We start from the raw sequence: 26,739 nt of genomic DNA, 5'->3' as shown, positions 1-26,739 counted from the left end.
TGGTAGCAGCCCCAGTAACAAAGATTTTAATAATTTTAGTATGGCAATGTTTTTACCCCTTCATGAGGGTGTGGGCACTGCTGGCTAGCCCAGTATTTATTGCTTATCAATAATTGTCCTTGAGAAAGTGGTGAGCTACCTTCTTGAACCTTTGCAGTCCATTTGGTTTAGGTACACAGTAGTATTGGTGAGTTCCGAGATTTTGATCCAGCAACAATGAAGGAATGGTGATATTTCCAAATCAGGATGATGAGTGACTTGGAGTGGAAGTTTATGGTAGCAGTTTTCCTATTTATCTGCTGCCTTTGTCCTTCAGGGTGGCAAAGGTCATGATTTTGGATCAGCCTTGGTGTGGTCAGCCTCTGACATTGTGGAATTCAGTCTTGGAGTCCTAAAATAAAGTGTCTAAATAAAAAATTAGGTGTTGACCCTCAAACCCACATTGCACTTTAGAACGCTGTAGGCAGCCTAGAACAGAAATGTTTGCATAAGAGAAAGGTAGCTCCTTAAAATGGCAAACAACTGGAGGATCAGGGTTATTTCTACGGAACAAGCAGAGGTGTTCGGCAAAGTCATAGAGTATTAGAGATGTACAGTACAGAATCAGACCCTTCAGTCCAACTTGTCCATGCTGACCAAATATGGCAATCCAATCAATTGGTCACCCAGTCTGCATTTGGTCTTGCCAGTGTAGAGGAGACCATATTGTGAGCAACAAATACGGTAGACTAGGTAGAAAGAAGTGCAGGTAAAATGCTGCATCACCTGGAAAGGTGTAAATAGGGCCTTGGACAGTGAGAGAGAAGCTGAATGGGCAAATGTTACACTTGTAATTGCATAGGAATATGTCATGTGGTATGAGGAAGTATTAGGAGTGATGGTGTTGTTGCAAAGCTAACTGCAGTATCATGCAAATTGTCCAATGGCATGCAATTCTTATCTTTCTTGCCATGAATTGCTGCCCAATTTCATGTATCGCTCAGATATTGTTTTTTCAAGTGATTTCATGCTAATTATAAGACTTGCTTTTGCTTTTTTCTTTTTAATCGACAGTAAGTCCAGTTAATTTCTCAGCTCACATTGTTTTTCATTCCTGACCACTTTGCAAGAGCTTTGTTTCATATCCAGAAGTATTTCTTCCTGATTGTGGGGGACAACATCAAAAGATGTTGGAAGGAGAGTCTATATATTTTTAAGATGGAGTTAAATGTATATATGCACTCTTGATCAGCAAAGGGATGAAACTTTATCCCAGGCAGATGGGAATGTGGAGTAATTAGACCAGCCATGATCTCTCTGATGGCCCACTCTTCCTTCTGATTAATGTCACGTGGATCTTAGCACCAGCTTATTCCTCACAGCAAAATTTCAAGTTATATTCACAACACTATATTTTCCTATTTCTGTCATCTTGCTAAGCTTTTGAACAAATTGGTGTAAAGTACGATTGTGCAAATAAAACTTCAAAAGCTCTATCTACTTTGAAGTTCACTTTGAAGAATTATGTGGCAGCCGCACCCATTTTAGTCAAGGTAAAGCTCTTAAAAAAATTGTTAGAGAAAATATAACATTTGGTGATCCATGATTAGTTTTCTGTCTACAGTACTTGTGTGTAGTTCGGAACACTGAGAGGTAATTTTCCAGATATAGGGGAAACTGCATAACCCACAAATGCTTTATAATGTGGAATAAGTGGATAGTCTACAATTGTATTGTCCACATTTTACTATAGAGTTGATGTGTACATTTGTATATATGAGCTAGAGGTCATGGAGAATGGCTCTCATTAGGAACAAAAGATATTTTTTTCTCTTGAGCATTTTGCAGGTTTTGTATGCAGCAATCAGACCTTAAATCTCATTTAATTTGGCCTTGTCCACCAAGAAAAACAAATTGTGTGCACCTTATGTCATTTGTTTTTGAGCAAATGTCAGAGCTGCCTCATTACAGTGAACCGACCACAGGTGCCGTTTCTGCCTCAAGAAGGGGGAGCACGTGAGCCCAATTGCTTGACCGCACTGCAGGTTGCAACCCTTAGCATGGGAATCCCTGCCTGAATCACACCCAATGGCAATGAGTTCCACATGCTCACAACTGGGGGAAGTATTTCTCCATTTCCTTACTTGATTTATGAATTACTATTTCAATTTAACACTACTAATTTTGGACGTTTCCCCAAGTAGAAATTAAGGACCTAGTTTGTTGTTGAAACCCTTAATCATTTTGGAGATTTTTTTCCTTTCGTAGACTCCCTTAGACAGGCTGTAGTTTCTCTGTTGGATGCGGATTTTCTTTTTTGTTCGAGGGTCGGTTAGCTCAATTGGCTGGATGGCTGGGTTTGCAAGAATCCTAACAGTGTGGGTTTAATTCCTGCACCGGCCGAGTTTACTACGAAGAACTCTCCTTCTCAGCCTTGCCCCTCGCCTGAGGCATCATGACCCTCAGGTTAAATCACCACCAGTCATGTGGCTGAGAGAGTAGCACTGTCCTCTGGTAAGACTATGAAGATTCTACCTTTTACCTCTTTTTTTGTTCTCTACAGTAGTTAGCGAAGAGATATGGAATGGTATCCTTTATAAATAGAAGCACATTCGGGGCAGACATGAGATTAAAGAAATTAAACTGTCTGACTCTTTTGGGTACTGATGAGTTGAGTGGCACATGGCTTGGGAAATGTTCGATAACAAGGATGGTGAAAGTTGAGCCTTTTGGTATCAGCAACAGTGGATCCACCTGGAACAGATAGTCCTGTTGCCCAAAGGAATCGTTAAGTTACACCATAGATCTATCCAAACATTGGCTACTTTATACTGTTAAATTCTGAACTTTCCAAAGATTTAATCTCACTAATCTTTTAACCCATGACCACTACCACATAGAAAGACAAGGGCAGCAAATAGATGGGAAAACCACCTGAAAGTTCATCTCCAAGCCATCACACTATTGACTTGGAAATATATCACTGTTCCTTCAGTGTCAATAGGTCAAAATCCAAGAGTCCGTCAGACAGCATTATGAGTCTACCTACAGCAAATGGAGTACATCAATTCAACTGGCCACCACCTTCTCAAGGACAGCCAGGAATGAGCAATGAATGCTGGCTTAACCAATAATGCCCACAGCCTGTGAATGAATAAAAAGTAATAACCAAGCACAAACAGAGTCCTTATTTAAGATACACCACTGAATTGTATTCACAACCTGTGCTCTTTATTTTAACTGGCAGTCTGTTAATTGTTGTTCAAACCATTAAGCAAATCTGACTGCAACTCTTTACATCTAGTGACTTGTGTGGTCACTCAATGTCAAAGGTTTGTATTTGCAATCAATAAATGGTTACTGCATTACACACTTGATTTATTTCATCCTTAAAGATAAGGCAAGGAGGAGTTAAATAACTCAGTTACTTGCTAAAATTCTAATTGAAGATGCATAAGATGCAACTAGTGGTGTAAATCAGTTTAACTAGTTGATTTCACCATCAAGACTTAATCAGAGAAGTGAACTGTTGATGATTTGTTCATGAAGAGTTAGTGATTCATTGGCTTCTCAGGGAATAATTGCAGGACTATTGGAATCAATAATTTAAACTGACCCCCCACACTACAAAACAAAAAGGGAAATGATTTAATATCTAGTGTATGAAATGAACAGGAAAGGGTAGAAAAATTGAATTGATAAACTTGTGTTATGGACTAGGCCAGACTACTCAAAACATTCTCGAGCAACCCAGACCATAACTTTGCAATTTGTTTCAGTAAGTGTAAGTTAGCTAGGTTGACTACCAGGTTTTAAAGCAGAAGAAGATTTATTCACAAAATTACAGAATGAAATACAAAGAACAGAATATAGAATACCCACAGAACACAATCACAAACTAGACTTAATTATACTGTTCCGAATATACACAACAGTCCCATTAAACAAACCTCTTAAACACAGAGAACAAATGAAACAGAGGCTTGCAGGTCAAAGTTAGAAGGGTAGAAGGAGAGAGAGTCTAGCAGCCTGTTTCCACACAGCCCACTGTTGAACACCTAACTAAAGTTCTGAACTGAACTCCACAGCTAGAGAGCTGGCCACACCCCCTTGACTATACAGGTTGCTTCTAAAACATAAAAGTCTGAAGACTCATTTGTTTTCACATAAACCAAAATGCCTCTCAATACCCTTTTATCACTGTACCAAACCACTTGATCTGGAGCCTAAGTGGTTTACGACCCCTGTGAAAAAGACCAAGGACACCATATCCTTGAGAAAAGGGACAGCTTTTAGAAAAAGGACCAGCTTTATGTCACTTGCTCTTGGTGATTTTCTAAAACCACTAAAAATTCTGGATACGTTTGGCAAATCTGGCAGCATTCACGAAGAAAGAAGTACTGGCTTTTCTGGCTGCTGGCGTTTAATCAGAATCATTTGGACGAATGGTCATCAACCTGAGGTGAAATCCAGAATGGCACCAGTACACTAAGCAGTGTTCAGATACATCGGTGTCCATTCGCTCCAGACTGGTGACATCATTTTCTCAATGTATTTTTCGTCTTTTCTCCTCTTCCTTTTTTCTTCATTTCGAGGTCGGAGCGGTGTTGACAGGGCATGACTGCAGTGTTGGTGGCGTTTAACAGGACTCCTGGCAGTGGCAGCATTGTGCCCGGAGCCTGGGCGCCCAGCAGCCCTAAGCCTGGAGCCTGGACCCCCAGCGGCAGTAAGCCCAGAGCCAGAATTCTTGCAGAAACTGTGCTTGACTTTCAATTGAACAGAACTCTTATTTAAGTAATTTCTTTTTATCCTCATTGTACCTCAAAATGGTGCTGGATTGTGATGACAAACACTTTTTTTTTCATTGTATACTCAATATATTAGTGACAATTAGCAAATTATTCATACAAACTGGATTTCCTGCTGCAAATACTGAGAGACTTGCCATTTCCAGCATTTTTCTTAATGTCCAGTTTCTTGATAATTTTGGTTTTGCATTGGCTCAGTGTGATAGCACATAATGTCTGAATGGTGTTCTGTGCTGCTGATATGTTAGTGTGTGCCAGAGTTCCACCCAAATAATGGTTTTATCTGGTAGAACCAACCCTAATAAAACACTGAAAACCCCATGTTCTTATGACTAACAGCCTATCTTCCACCTAAATATTTGTAACCTTTTGTTATGAAATTTTATTGTACACAAATAAAAGCATCATTTCTGGATATATTTAAAAATCACACAACGCCAGGTTATAGACCAACAGCTTATTCAGAAGCACTAGCATTCGGAGTGCTACTCCGCAACCAGCTGATGAAAGGAGCAACATTCCGAAAGCCAGTGCTTCCAAATAAACCTGTTAGACTCCAACCTGGTGTTGTGATTTTTAACTTTGTCCACCCTAGTCCAACATTGGCTCCTCCACGTTATTTATGGATATAAATATGGTAATGTCATGATCATGTTTACCTTTGAAGGACATGTTTTTCATCTCTTGGTATTTAGCAGTATTAGTAAAAGAGAATGAGATAGGTAAAAGCAAAATATTGTGAATGCTGAAGATCTGAAATAGAAACAGTGCTGGAGAAACTCAGCAGATCTGGCGGCATCTTTTAAATCATGAAATAAAGTTAATGTTTTGAGTCTAATATTACTCTCTTTTGGCATTCTGGATGGAGTCTACTTGTACTGGGGTGCTCCTGGACTTCAGAGTTTATTTGTTCTCAAGTCAATAGAAAAAGAAAACTATAGATTGAATCCCTTGTGTGATTTCAGACAAGTCTGAAGTCCCCTCAGAATTTAGTGTGTTTCAATTCAGTCACTTATGACTCTTCTGAACTCCAGAGCAGATGGGCCTAGCTGGTCAGGCCTTTTCTGATAAAGCTATCTGTTTGTTCCAGATAGTCTAGTAAACCTCTGAGCTGCTTCCAACACGCATCCTTCTGTATATATGGTGACCAGTACTGCATTTGTGGGATCTCACCAATTTCTTCTATAATGGACAAATAATCTCCCTACTCTTGTAATTATTCCTCTCATAATAAAACAAAACATTCTATTAGCTTTCCTGATTTCTTGCTATATCTGCACACTACCCTCTACAAGCCATGCACTAGTACAGCCAGATCTCTGTGCTTCCATGAGCTCTGCAAACAACTATTTAGATGATGTGGAAGTGCCAGTGTTGGACTGGGGTGTATAAAGTTAATAATCTTACAGCACCAGGTTATAGTCCAACAGGTTTATTTGGAAGTACTAGCTGATGAAGGACCAGCCACCTGATGAAGGAGCAACACTCCAAAAGCTAGTGCTTCCAAATAAATCTGTTGGGCTATAATCTGGTTTTGTGTGATTTTTAACTATTTAGATAATATGCTTATTTTATTCTTTCTGCCAAAATGAACAATTTCACATTTTCCCACATTATACTCCATTTGCCAGATCTTTGCATACTCACTTAACATATCTATACTCCTTGTTTCCTCCTCAACTTCCTAACTATTTTTGGGTCATCATCATATTCAGCTACCATACCTTTATCTAAACCATTTGTATCAATTGTAAAGAGTTGAGGCTCCAGCACCAACTCCTGTGGCACATTCTTCATGACATCCTGCCAGCCTGAAAAAAGCCAATTTATTCCTCCTTTCCGTTTCCTGTTAGCCAGTCACCCTTCTATCCAATGTCAATGTTATCCCAACACCATGAGCTTTTATTTTCCGCAATAGCTTTTGAGAAGTGCGCCTTACCAAATGTCTTGTTGAAATCTAAGTATAACACATTCATTGATTTCCCCTTTATCCACCATGTAATTCCTTCTTCAAAGAACTCCGATAAGTTAGTTCAACATGATTTCTCTTTGACAAAAGATCTGTTGGCTCTGCCTGATCACCTTGAACATATCCAAGTGCCCTGTATTTACTAATGTATTTACTAATAACTTCTAACATTTTCCTATGACAGATGTTAAAGTAAGTGACTTGTAGAATCCTGCTTTCTACCTCCCTTGCTGACTGAATAAAAAAGTTACATTAGCCGTTTTCCAATCTAAAAGAACCTTTGCTGAATCTAATGGGTTTTGCAAAATTAAAACCAACAAGTCAACTATATCATGGACTACTTCTTCTGAGACCCATCAGAAGCTCGGGATATAAGTAATTTGTCTTATGGATGTTTATTGAACACTGTATAAATCAATTAATTCACTGGCCCAGGAAAATGCAAGTTTTCTTTTATACTTGGCACATCTTGTGTGAACACTTGGACATTGTCTCCCTTAATCCAATTCATTCCTGTTCTGTTCGTAATTTAAGGTCTGTGCACTTGAGTGTAAGTAGAATATTAGAACATAGAACATAGAAGAATACAGCGCAGTACAGGCCCTTTGGCCCTCGATGTTGCGCCGATCCAAGCCCACCTAACCTATACTAACCCACTATCCTCCATATACCTATCCAATGCCCGCTTAAATGCCCATAAAGAGGGAGAGTCCACCACTGCTACTGGCAGGGCATTCCATGAACTTACGACTCGCTGAGTGAAGAACCTACCCCTAACTTCAGTCCTAAATCTACCCCCCCTTAATTTAAAGCTATGCCCCCTTGTAATACCCGACTCCATACGCGGGAAAAGGTTCACACTGTCAACCCTATCTAACCCCCTAATCATCTTGTACACCTCAATCAAGTCACCCCTAAACCTTCTTTTCTCTAATGAAAACAGCCCCAAGTGTCTCAGTCTTTCCTCATACGATCTTCCTTCCATACCAGGCAACATCCTGGTAAACCTCCTCTGCACCCGTTCCAGTGCCTCCACATCCTTCCTATAGTATGGCGACCAAAACTGCACACAATATTCCAGATGCGGCCGCACCAGAGTCTTATACAACTGCATCATGACCTCAGGACTCCGGAACTCAATTCCTCTACCAATAAAAGCCAGTACGCCATATGCCTTCCTCACTGCACTATTTACCTGGGTGGCAACTTTCAGAGATCTGTGTACATGGACACCAAGATCCCTCTGCTCATCCACACTACCAAGTATCCGACCATTAGCCCAGTACCCCATCTTTTTGTTATTCTTCCCAAAGTGAATCACCTCACACTTAGCTACATTAAATTCCATTTGCCACCTTTCTGCCCAGCTCTGCAGCTTCTCTATATCCTGCTGTAACCTGTCACATCCTTCCTCACTGTCAACAACTCCTCCGACTTTCGTATCATCCGCAAACTTGCTCACCCAACCTTCTAACCCCTCTTCCAGGTCATTTATAAAAATGACAAACAGCAATGGTCCCAAAACAGATCCTTGCGGAACACCGCTAGTGACGGCACTCCATGAAGAAACTTTGCCATCAACTACTACCCTCTGTCTTCTTCCATCCAGCCAATTCCTAATCCAAACCTCCAACTCACCCTCAATGCCATATCTCCGTATTTTCTGCAGTAGCCTACCATGGGGAACCTTATCAAACGCCTTACTAAAATACATATATACCACATCTACCGCTTTCCCCGCATCAACCTCCTTCATCACCTTTTCAAAGAATTCAATAAGGTTTGTGAGGCACGACCTGCCCTTCACAAAACCATGCTGACTATCCTTGATCACATTATTCTTATCCAGATGTGCATAAATCCTATCCCTTACAATTCTCTCTAAGAATCCTATCCCTTACAATTCTCTCTAATATTAACCTGTTTCAACCATTCCAATCATGAAAACTAAAATGTAAAGTGCCAATTTGGCATGTTAACTTCAAATTAAAATGTTTTCATCAAAAACCTTTCTTTCCCAGTGCTTCCAGACCTCAAGACCTTTCTCACTCTAATGCTGGTGCTCTCTTCCTTTGCTTCCAGATCCAAAAACACCGCTTTCCATTACATGCCACTAGACAGCACCACCTCAAAACTGCAAGATTCCTAGGTTGTGCGCAGTGTTGATAAAATCAGTATTACTTGTAGTATTGTTTAATAATAAATCCATGTTACTTTGAACATTGCTAATTTTGTTGTTTTATTTGCCTACTTCTTTACATGCTTCAAAAATACATTAAACTGTAATGGGCCTGATTACAGAAATAAATTGTCTGACAGGAAACTGACCCGGAGGACAGAAAAGTAATTCTCAGAACCAGATCTCTAAATATTTAATATATTCTATAGTATTCAACTGTTGCAAGAAAACATTCAAGTGTAATGTACAGTGATATATGAATATTTCTTTCTAGTGCAGCCATTCTCGCAGCCACTTCTGTACAAGTGAAGCGGTGGTGTTGATGGAATTAAGTATGGTATATGAGATACAATGGCTAGAATCGTGTAGGAGCCTGAGTAACTTGGACTATAACAAGATGTGTGACAGAATCAGGCAACATGAGGGAAGAACCATCTTGGCATCAGGAGAAAGTCACACTGTCTTTTATGCTTTTCACAAGCAGTGTAACATGCTGCTTGCTGCACAGCATTGAGATGCCTTTGCTGTTAGGTGTCTTGTTAACAGCACAATTTACCTTCATTATATTCAGCCTCCCATCTTACCAAATGCTCCAAATGAGCAAGACATCAGTAAAACTCAACAAGAATTCCAGTGAGGCACCTAGTGATTCACCTTGCCGTTTGATCCAATCAACCTCCATGTTGGAAACTGGGCATTAACATTTTGGGATACCCTTCATGGGTACTGTCCACACATCTCACATGTCCAAGGACATTGGCATCTAAAATGTGCCAGCCTCCAAGAACTTTCATGGCACATCTCTGATCCACTCACAGGATGTTTCTGCACTTCAGTGCAGCCCCTCAGACTGCATCAACAGTGTCATTGTAATGCAGCTGCAAGAAGACACACCCAGCTGATGTACTGGACCAGGCTTTATCTCTGGCTCTTCGGTCACTGTCGTACCATTCACTCACTTTGACCCTATCTGGTGCTTACGTCATCCCTGCCTTGACTTGCAACCATGCATTTCCCAATTAGCCAGGGAACCTGGCTGATATTACAGTTGTCTGACATGCAGTTTAGCATGGAGCCAAAGCCTGCTGCAAAGTAAAGAACTTTGTTGTGATTGCTAGCAAGCCTCTTTCAATTCAAAGGGTACAGCTTTTCCTCAGGGATCCCTGCATTGTAAGTCATAGGCAGCCTCTGATACCAGTCCAGGCCCTAGTTGGTTCATCAGAGGAAGGATCTTTCCTCATAAGATACAAGGAGCAAAATGATGAGCACCCTAAAATGCGTCTTAAGTGCTTTTGCCTTGTGTGGGCTGTTTTCCTCCTGGAATAGAGAAAGATAGGTATTCCAGATGTCAAAAGTGGCAGGCACTGTTCCTACTGTTCATGCAAGTGGTGAGGTGCCCCACGTGAATTAGTAGGCAATGCAGAGGTCAACCAGGATTAGTGCTGTCAGGCGGTGGGGAAAGTGAGGACTGCAGATGCTGGAGATCAGAGTCAAGATTAGAATGGTGCTGGTAAAGCACAGCAGGTCAGGCAGCATCCGAGGAGCAGGAAAATCAACATTTCAGGCAGGAGCCCTTCATCAGGAATCCGGGGGGTGGGGGTGGTCAGGGGGTGACATTGGTGAGGGTAAGTGAAGAAAAAGGTTGCAGGCAATTGAGAGAGTGGTAAAGCATGAGCCTTGCTTGGAGATGGTACAATAGTAGAGAAAGAGAGCAGTGAGGTACCGAAGGATGATGGTGGCATGGCGAAGGACATTGACCTTTGGAAGGTTTTGTTCCAGATATGATTTTAGTGCGGCATCCTCCACGGCTGGTCCTGCTGGAAGACAGTATCCTGCCTGCGCGTCACCCTGACCAACAGCAACTCCTACAATGCAGGGTGCGGTTTTTCTCCTGTCTGCAATATCCAGGGAATATGCCAGGAACCACACAGAGAAAGTCCAGACTGACAGAGCTTGTCCAGATGGACAGTGGTGCATGGGTGCAAGAGATGCCAGTGAATTCCAGGATATCTGCTGAGTGGTGAGTCGTTCCAGGAAAAAGCATGTCGTATGCTTTTGCAGAAGTTGGATGTGAAACATGACATGCTTGTATTTAGTGATTAACGGTGGTGAGTTTGATAAGATGCAATGAGAAAATATGTTAGGCCTTGAGGAGCTAATCACTCCAAAAATATGGTGCAAGTTGGACTTAGCCAAAAAAAAGATTCAGCTCAACGTGTCTGATGCTGTAAATATACTTGGTTTCCAGTTCAGGTGTTCCAGCAACCTCTACAATGCATGTATAAATACACCCAGAGGTGCTAGCACTGCTAATAGCAAGCCACTTCCCTTTGTTTAAAAAAAGCTGACATATTATCTCTAATTACCTCGAAGGTGAATTGGCCATGCTAAATTGCCCGTAGTGTTAGGTAAGGGGTAAATGTAGGGGTATGGGTGGGTTGCGCTTCGGCGGGTTGGTGTGAACTTGTTGGGCCGAAGGGCCTGTTTCCACACTGTAATGTAATCTAATCTAATCAACTGGATCACATTGATAAGCTGAAGGTAAAATTTAATTAGTTCTAACAATGTATATCATTTCTGACTACTGTGTCTGATGATTTTGATATGAATAAAATATGTAGTATGGTTGATCTTCAGAATTGAAAAATCCCCTCTGGTGCTGTGTATTTAAAATTGCCTATATACCCAAAAAGAAAGAATCATAGGGATTTTTGTGGTTTGATATGTTGGAGGATGTTAATGAAATATTATTTATTCTTGGGATATGGGCATTGCTGTCAAGACCAGCATTTATTAACTGCTTCCAGTTGTCATTAAGAAAGTGGTGAAGAGAAGCTGAAGCAGTCCAACTGGTGTCGATACACCGACAGTGAAGATACAAAGGTTGCTTCGGGATTTTTGACTTGGTGACAGCAAAGCAACTGTGATACAAATCCAAATAAGTGTGATGTGTAGCTAATGCGTAGAGTTGAATGTCTCACTTATTCATAATATATTGTGTTTGGGATCCTGTTATTGTATCTGTAGTACCAGGGTAACATTGTTATGCTGTTGAAGTTTGTCGTGCATTCTTGGTGTCTGGGAGTGACTCTTGAGGAGTTGATCCTTATATGTTGAGCTCAGGGTGAGGGCACGTTTTGAAAATCATATTTCTAAAACTGCTGCAACCTCAGTCACATAAGCATTATCTATATACTGAATTTATGCGTCCACTCACTCAGAAACTAATCTTAAGAGATGAGTGAACAGTGAGCTCAAGCTTATGAGAAAATGGTCCCTTCATTAGATACTTGGAAAATTAAGCTACTCTTCCAACCAGCTCCACAGCACAATACTGCCCTACTTCAATTAAGAGCAATGGGGAGATTCTGGAAAATGAGACCATTTTCTTTATCTTGGGAGCATCCTTTTGACAAAGGTCGATAAAATTTATCGCTGCTTGAAAATCAGCCAACTGAGAAGAAGAACATTTGAGGACAAGCATCTCAAGATTGTGACTATAGTCCTGATTTACTGAGCAGCAGTAATGCTATGCTCTAATGTGGTTTAGTGAGCCATAGCAGGCACTTCAAAGCACTGAGGAAATAAAATTAGCAATACCTTCATGAAGTCGTTTGAACCCGGTGGCAAGAAAAGCAGAGCAACAGCACTGTCATCTCCCCAACCAACTGCTCTGTGTCAAGGTGCTAATCACTCAAAATCAGCTCCACTGGGCAGGATGTTCCATTTATCTATCTTACACCAAAACTCTTGAGCAAAGGCTTTATCCTTAGAACTTGGTTGTGGCAGGGACTCCTGGTAGGACAGTGGCAATGCTTTTGATGTATCCTTAAAGCATCCCTGAAAAGGTCAGCTATATCAACATATGCAAATCCCTGGATTATGGCAATGCAAAATGAAGAAGGCTCATCCAGAAAGACATTGAACATCCAGAAACTTCAGGCATATCAGGGCAAATTCAGGGTAGTAGAGGGCATGGATAAAGTTGCAAATATCCCATCTACCAAGCCTTTCAAGCAGCACATGTTTCAAATGTGGCAGTGTCTTCAGATTATGCAATAGATCTCAGCCATCTCCAAACCAGAATGCAAGCAAGTCATTCTCGGGGGCTGCTTAAGCAGGAAGAAGGTAATGTAGTGTTTAGTCTTTATCTTTAAGAGACTATTGATTTTCATTCAAGTATAGTATCATGCATTATAGTCACCCCTTGAGTAGCAAAAGATAAATTTGTTAAAAATTGGATTGTATCAGTGGAAAAAATACAATGTGTCATGTAAGTGCCCAGTAATATTGAGTCCACTTGCCCTCAAGGTGTGTCATAAAATATTTGAACGCTTTGATTGGAAATATATTTATTAACTATCCTTAATTATCTTTGGTGGTCGTGAGCTACTGCAGTTGATTGGGTGAATCCCACTATATTGTCATGTCGGGTTCCTAGAATTTAAAGACTGAATAAATGATAAGAGTCTGTCTTGGGAATACATTATGTGACTTGGACAAAATATTTCCAGTCATGATGAAAGGGTTCAGAAAAGATTTACAAGGATGTTGCCAAGGTTGGAGGATTTGAGCTGTAGGGACAGGCTGAATAGGCTGGTGCTATATTACCTGAAATGTCAGAGGCTGAGGGGTGACCTTATAGACATTTATAAAATCATGAGGGGCATGGATAGGATAAATAGACGAAGTCTTTTCCCTCGGGTGGGGGAATCCAGAACTAGAGGGCGTAGGTTTAGGTGAGATGGGAAAGATATAAAAGAGACCTAAGGGGCAACTTTTCACGCAGAGGGTGGTAGGTGTGTGGAATAAGCTGCCAGAGGAATTGTTGGAAGCTGGTACAATTGCAACATTTTAAAGGCATTTGGATGGGTATATGAATAGGAAGGGTTTGGAAGTATATGGGCCAATTGCTGGCAGGTGGGACTAGATTGGGGTCGGGATATCTGGTCGTCATGGACGCGTTGGACCGAAGGGTCTGTTTCCGTGCTGTATATCTCATGACTGTATGACTCTATGATGTTTCATACATCTACAGCCCCTGCCTTTCTCAGTGGTAGAGGTTATGAGTTTTAAAAGTGCCCTTTGAAGGAACCTTGAGGTTGCTGCAAAACATTTTGTAGATGGTACGTATTGCAGTCACAGTATAATATAGAAAAAAAATGATTTGACCTAAAGGGTATATAAAGGGTACTTATTGCCGTTTACGTTTCACTTGCGCCTCCTTCTACCTTACTTCATCTAACCACATCATATATTTCTGTTTCTTTCTCCACCACACATGTCATAATCGAGTCATGTCTTAAAGGCATTGATAATACTCACTTCAACTACCCTGTATGCTGGTGAGTTTCATTCTAATCAAGACAACAGAATTTCATCTGGAACTTTAACAGTCTCTGAAATGAGCCCTTTCTGTTGTTTTTTGTGTGATTGACACTGCGACCCAATTAGAATCATGCAGGGTTGTTCTGTCTTTGACATCCTGTTTTGTTTTATTGTTGGTGTGAACTATGCGCTTGCAAAGGAATCCAGTCAGTTTATTGCAAAACAGTAATGGCCATGTTGTGGATATTACAGAATGGCTAATGTATCAATCTTATAGTTAGCCACCTCTGATAACTAAAATAGTATTGCCTAAGATTAAAACCCAGCACTTTATTTCAAGATTTGTATCTACATGTTTGGTATCTAAATTTGTATCTAAATATTTGGCTGCATGAGCATTGCAGAAGTTAACTACCAAAAGTGTTTTTTATGTCACCTTAAGAAAGCACATGTGCCCCATTGTGGTCTTGTGGGGACAGTGGTAGTATCCTGTCTCTGAACCAGGCGACCCAGGTTCAAGTCCCAGACCTGCTCCAGAGCTGTGCAGTAACAATTTAGGACAAATGCTCAAGGTAGTGGTGTATTGGTAATGTAACTGAACCAGAAACCCATACTTCTGGGGATGTGGGTTCAAATCCCACCATGGCAAATTGCAAAATTTAAGGGGCCTGCTTAAGGTGTGGTGATGGTGTCCCTACCCCAGAGCCAGGGTTAAAGTCCCACCTGTTCCAGAGGTGTGTAATAACCTCTCTGAAAAGGTTAATTAGGAAAATTAGGTTAAAATATTTAAAAAATTAATCCTATACTCTCTCAACCAGGATGCTCTCCTTAGAAGTATCCCATTCTGTAAATTGCTAGTCCTTTTTCCACTAATCTCTCAGACTCCCAGTGTGTTCAATTTAAGACACTCAAATTTGTGGTGAAATTATGTCTTCCTCTTGTGCTGTGTTTTTAATTAACCACCTTTAGATGGATCTCCCTGCTGCCACCTCCAATGCTGTATTCCTCTGACTACCTTCCAAGTCCATTACTGGTTGCCATGCTTCACCACACCCAAGTCACCCCACACACTTCTGGAGAAACATTGTTAAATACCTTTTCCAATTATCTTGCATTATAATTTATTCTCACGTAAAATAGTTAAAATTTAATTGGACTGTTACTTCACATATATGCTCAAATGCAAGCTTTTAAGACCAAATTTTATTTAACATATTTTCTTTCTTTATGATCAGTATCATTTGCTTTACATTTGTTTTGAATCCAAATCAAATGTTTTATGTTGCATAATCTCCAGTGTCTGAGTTTCTTTTGGATCTGTACTTAAAACTGCATTTTATCATAACTTTATTCTTCCATTCATTTGGATTATAGCTAAATATGAATCTCAATTCTATTTGCTAACTTTTGATGCAGGTTCCTTGCACATCAAACATCTATTAACCGAAATCTAAAATTCTTATTGATCCAACATCCACCAGCTTTTGGAGAAGAGGTTATAGGAAGGATATTACTAAATTAGAGAAGATGCAGACTAGATTAACAAGGATGTTAATGGGACGTGGAGACTTTGAGTAAGAATGAGAGGCTGCATAGGTTGGGAAATTTTTCATTGGCGTGTCAGAGGTTGACAGGTGACCTTATTGAGGTTTATAAAATCATTGAGGAGCAGAGGTAAGGTGGATAGCAAAGGTCTTTCCCTAGGATGGGCGAGTTCAAAGCTAGAAGGCACAATTTTAAAGTGAGTGGTGAAAGATTTAAAACTCACCTGAGGGGCAACTCTTTCATACAGAGGAGAGTTGTAGATACACGTACAGTTAAAATATTTAAAGGATATTTGGACAGGTACATGAATAGGAAAGATTTAGAGGGATATGGGCCAAATGCAGGCAATTGAGACTAATTTAGTTTGGGAAACTTGGTCATCACGGACATGTTGGACTGGAAGGTCTGTTTCCGTGCTGTATGACTCCGACTCCATCCATAAGAATGACCTGGAGCTTCTTGTTGCCTGCCACTACAATGCACCACCATGTTCCCTGGCAAACACCTCTGTCTCAAGCTTGTTGCAGTGCTCCAGTGAAGCTCAGCAGAAGCTGGAATAATAGTATCTTATTTTCCAATTGGCAACCCTGCAGCTTTCTGGACTCAATATCAAGGGGATGCTATGTTGACAGGGCTTATTTCCCCAGTGTTTGGAAGAATAAGGAGTGATCTAATTCAAACATACAAAATTCTTACAGGGATTGACAGGGTATTTGCAGGAAGGATGGCACTCCTGGCTGGGATTCACAAACCACAGGGTTAAGCTTCAGAATATGAGGTAGGCAGGACATCAGGAGCTGAATCTTGTCCCATATGGAATGTGGAGATTCATTTAAATATGTTGATTAATATTTGATTTGTGCGCTTTAAAAATATGAGGGGATATGGGGGTAGAGCAAAAAAATGAAAAAGGAAGAGATCTCATTGAATGGTGGATTAGTTTGCAAAAACTGAACGGCCTGCCCCTAAATCTGATTTCCGATTCTCTTAGGAATGAGCTTCAAGGATTTTTACGCAATGACAATAAAGGAACAGCAATGCAGTTCCAAGACAGGGCAGTGTGTAGTTTTGAGGGGAACTTATAAAGTGAAGTTCTCATGTATCTGTTGCCATTATTCTTCAAGGTGGTAGAGGTTGTGAATTTGGCTAAAATGAATGTGGTTCTATTACAGGCATGGTCAGGAGAATTTACAATGGAGCATAGAGAGATCTTAGAGAAGATAAATCATTACTTTAATCTGTTTTTGCTAAGGAAGATGCAATAAGTCTCCTGGAACTGGAGATCCAAGTGGCTAGAGTAAATGAAGAGGTGAAGGAAATGAGCATTTGTAAGAAGATTGTATTGGAGAAATTAATGGAATTGAAAGTTGATAAATCCTTAAAACCTGATAGTCTTCATTCTTGTGTTGAAAGAGGTGGCTATAGACATAGTCAATCCATTGGTGATTATCTTCTAGTCTTCCTTAGATTATGGAATGATTCCTGCAGATTGGAAGGTAGCAAATGTCACCGCACTATTTAAGAATAGAGCAAGAGAGAGAAAAAATCTATAGACCTGTTAGCCTTCTATTGTAAATACATAGGCATTTGTGTTTGAAATTATTGAAGATTGTTGAAGACGGTATAAACAAAATTTGTGAAGGAGAACTAAGAGATGTACTTAGATTTTCAGAAAGCTTTTAACAAAGACTGGAATGGGAGCTTGTTCAAAACATTAAAGCACATTGAGTAGGAGGTAATATACAGGCATGGTTTAAGGATTGGCTAACAGACAGAAACAAAGAGTAGAAATAAATAGGTCATTCACACATTGGCAGGCTGTGATTGGTGGGTACTGCAAGGATAGTAGTTGGGCCCCACCTGTTCACAATATTTACCAGTAACTTGGAGGTGGTCATCAAATGTAATATTCCAAAATATGTGAATGGTGCCAAGCTAAGTGGGAATGTGTGTTGTGAGGAAGATGTAAAACTGCTTCAGGAAGATTTGGACAGGCTTATTTAATGGGCAAAAACATGTCAGATGGAATGCAATGTGGAAAAATGAGAGCTTATCCAGTTAAATAGTAAGTGGCTGGGGAGTGCAAGTATATAAAGATATATGCCCTTGCCAATAAGTCACTGAAAGCTAACATGCAGGTGCAGCAAGCTATTAGGAAAGCTAACGGAATCTTGGCCTTTGTTGCAAGAGGATTTGAGTACAGGAGTTGTGAAGTTTTGCTTGAATTGATTTGGAGTTGGTTAGGCCACACCTGGAGTACTGTGTGCAGTTTTCATCTCCTTATCATAGGAAGAATATTATTGCAATAGAGGGAATGCAACAGATGTTCCTGGGATAAATTACTCAGCAGGTTGTAAAAGTTTGAAATACTCTATTTGAGGGCTTACTGTATGGAGGCCTTTGGATCTTTGGGCTTTGAGTATGTTTAAGATTGATTGATTGATTGCTTTCTGACTACCAGAGATGTAAAGGTTATGTAGGTGGGATGGGTAAAAGATTGAAGTATTCGATCACCCTTGACCATTTGAATGGCAAGACAGGCTTGATGTGCTGAATGGCCTACTCCTATTCCTACGTTCTGAAGAAAAGTGTTGTTAAATAAAGAGGACAATCATCTGAGTTGCAGTTGACACTCTGATGAAAGATTTGTATATTCTGCGAACATGGAACTTATTCAGGATTCCAGTTAGTGGTCTTTCCTGGCAATTATTATTGACATTTATCTGTCTTTGTGTCTTAACATTTATTTTGCAGCATTTGTAAGGTAAGATGCAGTGATACTTGTTTCAGTATACCTTCTTGGCCTGCGAAGAGCAATTACATTGTCGGATGTATCATAGTAAAGCACTGAATGAGTGTTGTTTCTTTTATTGTCTCCAAAAAAGATGAAGCTTAGTGTTTTAAGTAAAGAGTAAACACAGTTAAAATCATCAATGCTACTTATAACTTCTACCCTGTACATTTGAGTTTCCTTATGTTTAAAATGCAAAATTTGTAACTTTGTGCAATTTTGCTTTGAATCATCCTTGTCATCTTTGAAAATCATTTTGAAACAATTTAAATCGTCATTCATCTAGCCTTTCACATTACTCTGGCTATTTTGACATCTTGGATATTTTCAGCTCATTTAACCAATGTAGAAAAACAGTAGAATAGTCTTCTCAGGGCACTGGTCAAGCTCATTTTCAGCACAGTATTCACAAGCTAAAAATGCAAGGGAGACATTCAAGTGCTGGAGGCACTGCAGAAAAAATACTATTCTGTATATTATTTATTGCATGTCTGAAGAACAACTCTGTGAAATTTATCCTAACCTTGCCTTTTACTTGAATCAGTGAATGTTTGTTCTACACTTCGTGCTCAGTTTGAAGTACCATTCCGAATCTTGATTTTTAAAAATCTCAATATCATTTTAAAAGTTTTTTTCTCGAAAGGGTTTCATGCCCTAGTATATTAGGAATTCAGTATTTGTGTTTGTATTTGAAGACTAGATAAAAGACTGGAGAAGATGGCAACCTAAGAATCATCTCACTTAATTTATCGATGGAAGCCACTCCTTTTTCTCAACAGGGAACAAACAAAACACTCTAAATTGATGCTGAATCAATGTCCTTTCTTGGTTGAGTGTTACTGTGACTGGGCTAGTAATCCGGAGACCTAAATGATGATCCAGGGGTTTTGATTCAAATCCCACCATGTCAGATAGTGAAATGGAATTCAATAGAAATCTGGAATTAAGAGTCTAGAAAAACCCACTTGGTTCATTAATGTCCTTATGGAGGAAACTCCTCTCCTTATGGTGACTGGGCCACATGTAACTCTCATGGTGATGTGGTTGACTCTTAACCTCACTCTGGGCAATGAGGGATAAGTAATAAACGTTAACCTAGCCACTGACCCCCACATCCTGTGAATGATAATAAAATAAAAGTTGTTACTGTCATTCAGTCAGAGTTTCAATAGTTATAGTTTATTGTTCAAGCACTTTTAGAACATGTTGAATTTGAATATCATCATCATTTTCAGTATGGTGGCAGTAGACAAGTGTACTTATTTATCCCTTGTATGGCAGGTTACACTAAAGATACAGAATTTCACCATCCGCTATTTTTCCCTTGTGTGTTTAGTGCAAATGATTTTGTATTTCTCACAATCAACTAATGCTTGTAGTATAATCAGGAGATCGGAACCTTGATGCAAGTTTGAAGTAGTGTACCTGACCAGACTGTTTTTGAAGCAAATTATTCAGCACTGTCACCCCAACTCCAGTTTATATTTCCAGTTCCCAATTCATTTCTTCTCCATTATTGAAATTTCTAAACTTAACTGGATTCTTTTACAACATAGATGCTTCCTGAAACTCATGTACTGCAGTTTCTAAGATTTTACACAGTAAAGGATGTCAGTTCCTAAAATTTAAAATGATTAGTTAAACATCTCCGTCACATATTGTTTTACTGTCTGTAAAGAATTAGAATTTACAAAGCAAAAGTCAAGAGTGTAATGGAATGAGTGCAGCTCCAACAACAGTTAAGAAGCTTAACACGATCCATCAAATAAAGGCAAAATACTGCAGATGCTGGAAATCTGAAACAAAGATACAAAATGCCGGAGAAACTCAGCAAGTTTTGGCAGCATTTGTGGAGAGACAAAAGCAGTTAATATTTTGAGTCCAGTATGACTTCTTCAGAACAATACTCTTCTTCAACTCACTTTCAACATTCTCACTCTTCACCACTGCACAGTAGCAACATTTTGTACCATGTTAGACTCAATCCTGGAGCTCCCTTCCTAATAGCACTGTGTGTGTACCCAAACCACAAGGAATACAGTGGTTCAAGATGGCAGCACCTCATTACTCTCAAGGACAATTGGAGATGGGCAATAAATGCTGGCTTAGCCACTGACTCCCATTTCCTATGAATGAAAGCATGAACAAATAAAGAAAAACAAAACAGAGAATCGCCCCAACCTGTCCCAACTTCAAGTTCATATGAGAACCAACCTCCTGGAAATTTCGCTATCTTGCAACTTGCTCAGAACATATTTGTTTTACAAGATACTCACTTGAACCTTAATGGTCAAAAGCATCTAATGAACTACATAACTGCTAAGAAGGAGACCAAAGATCACAAATCACTGACTAAGATAATTATAATCTTTAACAGTACTGTATATCATTTACATCTGTACCTAACCTTTGTATGTCCAGGTGTGTTGGTGAGACATCTGGTTTAATTCAGGAAAAGTATATTTTAATTTGCAATAATCACTCCTCTGTTACAACTCCTCAGTTACAATACTGCCACTGCATGTGAATAGATCTCCTTTATTTTTAAAATTTGCAGAAGCTTACTGTTGGAATTATTAAATTTGTTTCTATGTTGTGATGATAGAAAGATCTAAGGATCACAGGGTCCTCTGCTCTTTCATCGTTCTACATGCTGATCACAGGCAGTAAGGAAACATACACAATCTAGGTGTGAAGATGGTGAAAAGATCCCTTAGTGTTTTCTATTGTTTTGGTGCACTAGCTCTGCAGAATGCCTGTAGGGGTTCTGAATAATCTCCAGCAGTTGATTGTGATCTTGAGATAGAACTGGGTACCATATTTCAAAGTTATGTTCTTTCAGTTTTGTACCATTGAAGCATGGCATACCTTTACTGTTTATCCGGTATAGTTAAGTATTCAGATTTTTTTTTCAAGCACTTTACGAACATGTTGAATTTGAATGTCATCTTCATTTTCAGTATGGTGGCAGTAGACAAGTGTACTTATTTATCCCTTGTGTGGCAGGTTACACTAAAGATACAGAGTTTCACCATCCACTATTTTTCCCTTGTGTGTTTAGTGCAAATGATTTTGTATTTCTCACAATCAACTAGTGCTTGTAGTATAATCAGGAGATCTGATCATGTTAAGTGAGCTGCTACTGAACCTTGATGCAAGTTTGAAGTAGTGTACCTGACCAGACTGATTTTGAAGCAAATTATTCTGCGCTGTCACCCCAACTCCAGTTTATATTTCCAGTTTCCAATCCATTTCTTGTCCATTATTGAAATTTCTAAATTTAAGTGGCTTCTTTTACAACATAAGCCATTCCTGAAACTCATGTACAGCAATTTCTAAGCTTTTACACTGTAAAGGATATCAATTCCTAAAATTTAAAATGATTAGTCCAATAAAATTCTTCCCCTTAGCATTTATGCAGCCATCTCGGTCACATGTTGTATTGTCTGTAAAGAATTATGATCGAATTAGCCAGGAACCAGTTGTAGTGTGTAAGTGTCCCTGTGAGCAACATTCACAGCTGCACTGAAGAGTCAGATTTTTGCTAATGTGCCATCAACATAAGCAATCTTCTGATCTGACAACATGGCAGTTTTATTAAAGGCAAACAGCCTTTATTCCAAATTTTAATTCAACAGGCAAACAGAAGATTTCTTTACCAGATGTTAATTAAATATTCTCAACTTTACTCTTTTTGTAATCAATTCTGTCAATTTAGCTGTTACTAAGTATGTTAATGGGTCTGTAGTTCTGTACCTGCTCTGTAGTTTTGAATCGGGTATCCTGCACGTTTTGTTTAATTGGAGTAATTCATTATTTTTACTGAGTGTATCAGCATTCAGCAGGGTTGTGTTGCTCATTTCTAACTTTGTAAACACAGAGGAAATATGCATTCAGTACAGCCACCTCTCCTCCTCCTCTCAGAGTCATACAGCATGGAAACAGACCCTTCGGTTCAACCAGTTTGTGCTGAATGTGAACCCAAACTAAACTATTCCCACCTGTCTCCAGGTGAACACTTTTTAAAAATAAAATCCTCATATGTAACATCAGCAATTATGTATTTTTTCATGTCACTTTGCATAGCTAATAGCCTAACGTTGTTACTTGTCGGCTTCTATCCCAATTCAAAAATCTGCTCACCTTTCCGCATACATTATTTGCGCACAGTCCTAGAGCGCAAAACCTTTGGTCCAATTCATTCTGCCAAACAGACATCCCAATCTGATTTAGTCCCATTTGCCAGCACTTGGCCCATCTCCCTCTAAACCCTTCCTATTCTTGTACCCATCCACATGCCTTCTAAATGTTGTAATTGTACGAGCCTCCACCACTTCCTTTGGCAGCTCATTCCATTCTTGCAACATCCTCTGCATGAGAAGGTTACTCCTCAGGTCCTTGTTAAATTTCCCCTCTCACCCTAAACCTATGCCCTCTAGTTCTGGACTCCCCCTCCCTGGGAAAGAGACCTTATCTATTTACCCTATCCATGCTCCTCATGATTTTTTAAAACCTCTATAAGGTCACCCTTCCGTCATTCCAAAAGAAAAAAAGCCCCAGCCTATTCAGCCTCTTCCCATAACTCGAACCATCCCACCCTGGTGACATTTACAAGAATTTACATTTCTGCACTCTCAAGTTTAACAATGTTCTTCCTATAGAAGGGTGACCAGAATAGTACACAGATGGTTCTTTTGTATGCACCTGTAAGTCAGTTATTTTTTCTTTACTCACTGATCACGTGTATATTATTTAGCATACATAGGGTTATGTATTTTTTTGTCAACCATTCCTTTTAAAATGGACTGTAATTTCTTTGAAATATTCCCTTTAAAAAATTCTCTAGTGTTCGGTGTTAGAATTTCAAATCAACTCTAACATGATTTATTTGGTTTCAATCTCTTAAGGACAACATAACTTCCACCTTCTGCACACTGTCAAGATCATTAAAGTTACAATTATTATAGTGACATGAGAGATTTGAACATGTCAATATATTATGTTTTCTATCCATGTAAAATTGGGGCTCCCAGAATTAGATCATTAGTGTTTATAGGACATGGTGTTTACCAAGTTGTGCTAGGAGTGTCTAGGGTAATCAATGGACAATTTTTGATTACTTATGGTGAGAAATGAACACACCAATGCAATAACAAGATCATTTGAGACAAAATACAAAACTGAACACCCATTTAGCTTCTGAATTAGTTTAGTACAATAGCACCAAATTGATGAAAGATGTTAAATCCTCAGAACAAAGAGATATAAATGTTCCATTAGAGTTATTTTCCTTAAAAATGTTGATATAACAAGGATTTGAAAGAACTGCTGTTGTATTTGCTCCGAAAATGTGGTTTGAGCTATCTTGAAGAGGAGGTGTAGAGATCATGTATGTTTTAAAATTTCCTCAATCTTGCTCAAACTGCTTGGATAATGTTATGCCCCATGTTAGTTCTAATCTTTTAACTGTTCTTAACTACTTGACCAGAGACTAGATCAGTTATCTTTAGCTTTTTCTGTATAGCTGTGCCTAACTTAGTACTTGTTTATACAATCTAACTTTTCTCCTTACAGTCAGCTGCATCTGCATGTTGGTTACCATATGGACCCTCTCTGCTATGTTGAATACACCTTCCCGTCTTCACCTCATCACCTTTTCCTCTCTCAAGAAGATCTGCTCCTTGGTCCAACCCATCTGATTAGACTTTTTAGCTGAACTCTTTTTGTTACACCCCTGATTTGAGTCTATTTGAACTCAAATTTTGACCCAGTGACAGTGAAGCAATAACAATTATATTTCCAAGTTTGTGTGGTATATGGCTTAACAGGGAACCTGCAGATGGTTGTGTTCCCGTGTATCTGTTGTCATTCTAGATGTTAAAAGTCATGGATTTAGAAGGTGTTGTCTAAGTGCCTTGCTAACTGTGGCCTTTACTCTACATCCTGCCTGATCTGTAAATCGGAAATCTATCTCGCATAGCCTTGCATACATTGAATGATGTGGCCTCCAGTGCTCGCTGCGGCAGAAAATTCCAAGCACTGACAAACTTCTAAGAGAAGAAATTCCTCTTGATCTCTACATTAGATGGGAGACCCTTATTCTGAAATTATGCCCCCTGATTCCACAACAAGGGGTAATGTACTCTGAGCTGAAAATGTGTTGCTGGAAAAGCGCAGCAGGTCAGGCAGCATCTAGGGAACAGGAGAATCGACGTTTCGGGCATAAGCCCTTCTTCAGGGCTTCACAACAAGGGGTAATGTACTCTGACCATATTTGGAATTTTTCATCTTTCAATATGATCAATTTTTTCCTTCTTAATTCCAACCTGCTCAACCTTTCTCCAGCAGTCAACAATATATTCCAGAAATCAACCAAGCCAGTGTTTTCTGAATGCCATGCGCCTCAAATAAGAGAACAAATTGCACACGGTACGGCTTGTATGGTCTCCCAAATTCCATATGTAATTGTGGCAAGGCTTTCCTTCTTTTAAACTCTATCCTCCTTAGAATAAAGGATGTTATTAAATGCTTGTGTTCCCAGTTGAGCTTGCTTTCCAAGAAGGAATTTAAATAAGAATTAAAATGGAGAATTTCTTCACTCAGGATTATGAATGTTTAGAATTCACTATCCCTGGAATGCTGTGATGTTCAGACATCTGGTGTATTTAAATACATAATTCTTTGAAATTTGCATTACAGGTAGATAGTGTGGCTAAGAAGGCATTTAATACGCTTGCCTTCATTGCTCAGGCCATTATGTATGAGAGTTGGGATGTCATGTTGAGATTGTACATGACGTTGGTGAGGCCTTTTCTGCAATACTGTGTGCCATTCTGTTTTCCCTGTTATGGGAAGGATATTATTAAATTGGTGATGGTTCAGAAGAGATTTACCAGGAATTTATAAGGAATGGAGGGTTTGAGTTATATAAATAAGCTGGATAGACTGGGACTTCTTTCACTGGAGTGTTGGAGGTTGAGACATGACCTTCTAGAGGTTTATAAAATCATGAATGACATAGATGAGGTTAATAACCACTGTCCTTTCCCTAGTTTGGGGGAGTTCAATACTAAGGTGCATTCTTTTAAGGTGAGAGGAGTAAGTTTTAAAAAGTACATGGGGCAATTTTCTTTGCACAGATTGGTTTCTGTGTGGAATGAACTGCCAGAGTAAGTGATGGATGCAGGTACAGTTACAACATGTAAAAGATATTTGGATATGAACATGAAGATGAAACGTTTGGAGGGTGGTGGGCCAATGCAGAAAAGTGGGGCTCGTTTGATTTGGAAACATGATTGGTATAGACTAGCTGGATTGAAGGGTCTGCGTCCATGCTGTATGATTCTATAATTCAATTCAGCTATGATGCTTAGAATTCATAGAATCTTACGGAATGGAAGGAAACTGTTCAAACCAATATGTCTGTGCACGGTCTTTGAGAAACCTATTCATTTAATTCATACTCCCTTGTTTTTTTTTCTATAGACTTGCAAAATTTTCTTTTTCAATTATGCATTTGGTTCCTTTTTGAAAGCTAGTCTTGAGAGTATCCCTTATCTGTTGAGCATGTTGCGTGTTAATTTCAGCTTTCAAAAGGAAAACACCAGTTGAATTTTAAAGCCACCATTATAATCTTATCTGTGTTTTGATTAGAAAAGGATTCCAGGAAAGGTAATTTCAAAGGCAATGAGAGAAACGTCAATTCTGTGGAATAGAATAGTGATGAGTAAACAAAAATTTGGTCAAATTGGGACAGAACTTAAGAAAAGCAGTTGGGCATAAGTGTCTGAGGTGGTATCAAGAAGAATAGTAACATTTTAGAGCTAAAGACACTATATCTGCACAAAGCATTTGTAGCAAAATAGTTGAATTAATTGCACAGAAATAAATGTCTTTGATCTATTATACAGCTATTATCAATACATGGTTACAGAGTGACAAAGGTATAGAACTAATTATTCCAACAGAATACATTTTGGTGTAGATAAGAAACAATTTGGGGTAGAAAGCACTAATGGAAATACTTATAGGTGCCCTAGTTGTTTTGTTAGGCAGAGATTACATTGGGAAATTAGGGGCACACATAATAAGGGTAATACAGTAAGTCTAGTGAATTTAAACTTCGGCTCCAAAAACAAAA

The 26,739-nt window shown here is 39.3% G+C and overlaps 1 protein-coding gene across 2 annotated transcripts in view; it reads left to right on the top strand.

Moving 5' to 3' along the window:
* Positions 1-26,739, top strand: part of atp8a1 (ATPase phospholipid transporting 8A1) — a 360,724-nt gene that overhangs the window by 12,380 nt on the left and 321,605 nt on the right. The gene's annotated exons all lie outside the window — the stretch shown is intronic.

Source organism: Chiloscyllium plagiosum, unplaced genomic scaffold, assembly GCF_037043375.1.
Source record: "Chiloscyllium plagiosum isolate Xiang-an unplaced genomic scaffold, Cpla_swu_hap1 HiC_scaffold_1, whole genome shotgun sequence".
In the NCBI taxonomy this organism is placed as follows: Eukaryota; Metazoa; Chordata; class Chondrichthyes; order Orectolobiformes; family Hemiscylliidae; genus Chiloscyllium; species Chiloscyllium plagiosum.
The sequence above is the reverse complement of the archived record's forward strand: the minus strand, read 5'-3'. Positions and strand labels throughout refer to the sequence as shown.